This window comes from Eimeria mitis, genomic scaffold, assembly GCF_000499745.2.
Source record: "Eimeria mitis Houghton genomic scaffold, Emh_scaff1227, whole genome shotgun sequence".
Classification (NCBI taxonomy): Eukaryota; Apicomplexa; class Conoidasida; order Eucoccidiorida; family Eimeriidae; genus Eimeria; species Eimeria mitis.
Window position 1 is genome coordinate 8,124 of NW_013568321.1, and position 4,431 is coordinate 12,554.

Below are 4,431 nucleotides of genomic sequence, written 5' to 3' on the forward strand. Positions count from 1 at the left end.
TGCCTCTCTTGAGAATTCAAACCTTCAGGTCCTTATAAGCTCTTAGTGGTTATTGCAGCTCACGAGGATCCTCGAATAGGGCCGATGACACGTGTTACATGAGGGGAAAGAAGCAGGCTGAGATGAGTCGCAACGTCTTACTGCAACTACTGATGCAATTCAGCTGCACAAGGAAGCACAACGATGTTTCCTTTGCTGCATGCTTTATTTCTGTAGGGTTTGTATTTGTTTGCAGGCAGCCGACAAAGGCCAAGCGAATGTTTCTGGCGTAACTTTAGGAGGATCATGCTGCATGCCCCCTTCCGTCCTACAGACAGCAGACGTGCTGCGTGATAGTTTGTTTAGTTTGGCTCTCTGCTTCTAGGTGGCGGTGGTCATATTGTGGTCAATGTTGAGCCATTGTGTGGGTGTGCCACAGAAGGCGCTGACGAATTTCGGATTTGTTTCGGCAACGATGCTCTTTGGAAATCTATGGAGCTTCTAGAATAGCTGTGTCACGGTTTCCGCTGTTACATACTATCCTGGCATCTGACTGATGGTAAGCCCACTATGAAATCCACTGAGATGTCCGTCTACACCATTTTGAGAATCGGAAGGCTTTGTAGGAGTCCGGGTGACGGTGTTCTGGGGCTTTCGTTTTTGTTATTCTGCACTGGTGCAGACATATTCATCAACTGAGAGGCGTCCGCTACGTCACCAAAGGAATCTTGCATCACAATCTACAGTTGTGCTGACCCCCTCCTGGCCTGCTAAAAGCATGACATGCATTCTGCAAAACACTTCCGCGCGAAGCGAAGCCGGAACCTATAAATATCTGCGGAGTCTGTGCGCCGTATAATACCACAAGAGGTCGCCGCCGGTGCTGTAGTGCTTAAGCCGTTCCCCACCGTTGAGCTTAGCTAGAACCGCTGCCGAATGAGCATCTAGGGAATAAGGAGGACGTGATTTGGAAGGAAAAGGAAAATCACCGCAGAAAAGCTCAGGTGCAGTTGCTGAACACTGTGGATGGCCTGTACGGCGACGGGCGAGTGTATCAACGCCCACATTGATGATACCCTTGATATACTTGGCGGTGATGTCCTACTGCATGAGTCTGGAAATGCACCGAACAACTNATTGATGATACCCTTGATATACTTGGCGGTGATGTCCTACTGCATGAGTCTGGAAATGCACCGAACAACTCGTTCATTTTCCTACTCTTCAAAACTGTTCGTAGGATTTGAGAGGGATTGATGCTCAGACTGGACAGTAAAACGCCTGGCATATAGGTAATCTCGAGACGTTTTTACACCCCACCAGACCGCGCAGAGCTTCTTCTCCCCTACCGGATACACATGCTCCCCCTCCGTGAAACGCTGTGAGTAGCAGGCGACGTTTTGCTGCATTTTCGAGCGGTTAGACTTAGACGCTCGCTCAGCGGTTAGCCCGCTGAGCGAGCGTCACCCCTACTGCTTTCCCGGTGGCATCGGTCGTGAGGAGGAGAGGTTTTTCAAAGTCAGGGAGCGCGAGTACTGGAGACGATGTCAGGTGTCCGATTACGCGTCAGGCGGCTGCATCCTGATTTTCCGTCCAAACGAACTGCTTGCCTTTCTTAATATTAGCAGTTAGACAGGCAGCAATTCGGGCGAATCCAGGAATGAAATTGCGGTAGTATGAGTGGAGGCCAAGGACTCATGAACATCCGTGCGAGTTTGAAGCGGTAGCGGCCACCTCCAAATCGTCCTGATTTTGGTTGAACCTGGTTCAACCCCTGCTTCAGGGACATGGAACCGTAAGAAAATGAGTGTTTGCTTAAAAAGCGAACACTTCTGCGTTTTCACGAACCACTGCCTCTCTAGTTGTAGGGCACGCCAGAGGAGTTGTAACTGCTTCTGCACATAGCGGCTGAACTGAGGCACATTGCCCAGGCGATTCCGCAGGGACTGGTTCCAATAAATCGTGATCGACACGCGGCTGCAGTTCGGCAGGTATATTTGTTACTAAGTACAGGATACAGGTGTATTCGAGCTCACTGGTGCGGGTTCGAAACGCAGTCTTGTGCCTGCCCTCTGGATGAACTGGGATTAGGAAAAATGCCTTCGCAAAGTCAAATGCTGAGGATATCCATGGACCTGTAAACAGTCAAGAATTTCGTCTATCCGGGGAATCGGAAACTTCCGCTTCACTGTGATTTTGTTCAGGAGTTTGAAATTGACTTGCATGCGGCAGCTTCGCCAACACCGGGTTGTCTCCAAGCGCGCTGCTTGACGGCTGAACCTTGCTTTTTCTTAGGTGCTCATCTGCCTGCCGCTCAACTTCTTCTTCAAGATATCGGGGAAGCCCGGGACTTGTAACGAAGCTTGGGGCTGCGCCGTATATGAGTTCGGCGCGGAGCTTTGAACGTCCAGGGGGTGGACGGGCCGCCGCTAGCGCTTTGTTATCAAGACATCTGAGAACACTTCTTTCCATGTTACCCGTTTCTGTTGCTCCTCGGGTGTTAACTGGATCGAATCCCCTAAAACTGCGGTCTTCACAAGAACATCACGACGGGGGGAAAGCATATCTGTCTCGTTCGTTGCATCGCTTCTGCACAGCATGCGAGTTTCACCACTCTATTCTTCCTTGGGACACAGTTTCTACTCCTCTGAGCATAGAGGCTGCAAATGCTCTTGGAAACGCTGAGAGGTGCACGCTCTCATTACTTCCGGGAGGACGAACGTCGATTGTGTCATCAGGTGGACGCATTTGTGCCCTCCACTGGGTCGGCTACACCATGCCTAGGATTGTGTTTTAGGTGAACTGGTTCAATGCAGAAGTCCCCTATGGTGATATTGTGCCCCGGTTTGGAAGTAAGGGCGCATTTTCCGCCTTTAGCTTTGGCGATTCTCGTATCGTGCCCAGCATCCGCCGAACGTAGCCTCAGGGAGTGCGCCAGCGCGTTGACAGGTAAGTTGCCTCTCCTTGCCGTGACTTCCGATATTAGATCAACTTCGCGTCCAGTATCAAGTAAGGCTAGCAACTCATGGCATTTAATACGAGATTGCACATGCATAGGATTGGCTCGAGCGTGATTTGCGGGTGCAGATGGCATATATTTCTGACCCAGTACTAGGCCTGACGTTCCATCGGGGCCTGGCCCTGGTCGCCTAGTGTGTCTCCCTGGCGCCACCGTTCGAGATTTGGATCCACTTGTTCCCTAGCCTCTTTCGTAACTCTGCAATGTTGAAGCATGCTGCCATGTTCATTCACAAAGAAACGCATACGCCGTTCGCTACGATGCTTTTGCTTTCTGTGTGTTGCGTTCACTGACTGCTCGCGGTTACCTCCTTTAAATCCCCTCAGGGCTGGTGTGGTACTCACACCCCAAATATCCATAGGCTCCAGATCTGGACCATTTCCAAATCAATTTTCTTCCTTTTCAGCTATACCTGTGAAACTGCTACTTCTTCTTTCTTTCGGTGAATGCATCCCATCATATCAGTGAGTTCCACTCCTTCACACCTCATTCCCCTCTCCGTGGCCCAGTCGGTTAGCGGATGCCTCACTCCTGGGGACAGCCCTCCAATAAACCAATTGTAGAGCATTCCTGGGTCCACCATAGGACTTTCGCCATGGGCTGATGTTTCTTGACGCAAAACTCTAGCTACAGCTAAAGCTGCAACGCAGCGCATCTCGGGAGGTTTACGCACATCTTATGTGATCCGGGAAAGCAGAGCCTTTCGCTGGATCTAGCCACCATCGCCCCGCGTCCCCTTCTAACGAAGAGGAAGCTGCTAGCAATTGGAGCTCTTTCGTGCGTTCTATAGGAGAAGATATCATTCAGGGAACCCAGGAGCTTCTCGACTACCTCCGCATCCCGGAGTCCTTCATCTCGGGACGGTCGGGGCAGTTGGGAGCACTCCCCGTGAGTTGTCTTTGATGGAAGTACACCTTCGGCTGGATTAGGTGCCGTGATAGAGCTTGTTTCTGTTCGGGGAGGCTCCCAAATGTGCGTTGCCCCACAACATTCGGACAGAGCATACCCCAATCTCCACTGGGAACGGGGGAAACGACTAACGTTTGAGGAGGGATTTGAGGAGTAATTTGTTCAGTGAAAAGAAAATTAGCGTTTCTTGCGGCTATCCATGACACCACACTGCAAGGGTAGGGTTCGTTGCTAGTCGCTGCCCCGATGGAGCATAGGGTGCTACCACGTGTAACGCGTATTTTATAGCCTTATTCCATGACTAGCCGAGCTTTAATTCTAGCATGGTCTGCCTACAGTTAGTACGGGAATTTTAACTTGCCCTTGGTAGTTTGCGTGTAAGCAGCTGCAAACGTTCTACAAGCACATTCAGAGGTACTGTAACGCTAGTTCTCTGGCCTTTACCTGACCAGAAACGAGCCGCAATGAAGGCAAAGACTTAAAGCAAGAGTTTCCCAAAAGCAGCTGACCTCCTTCCGCGGAAC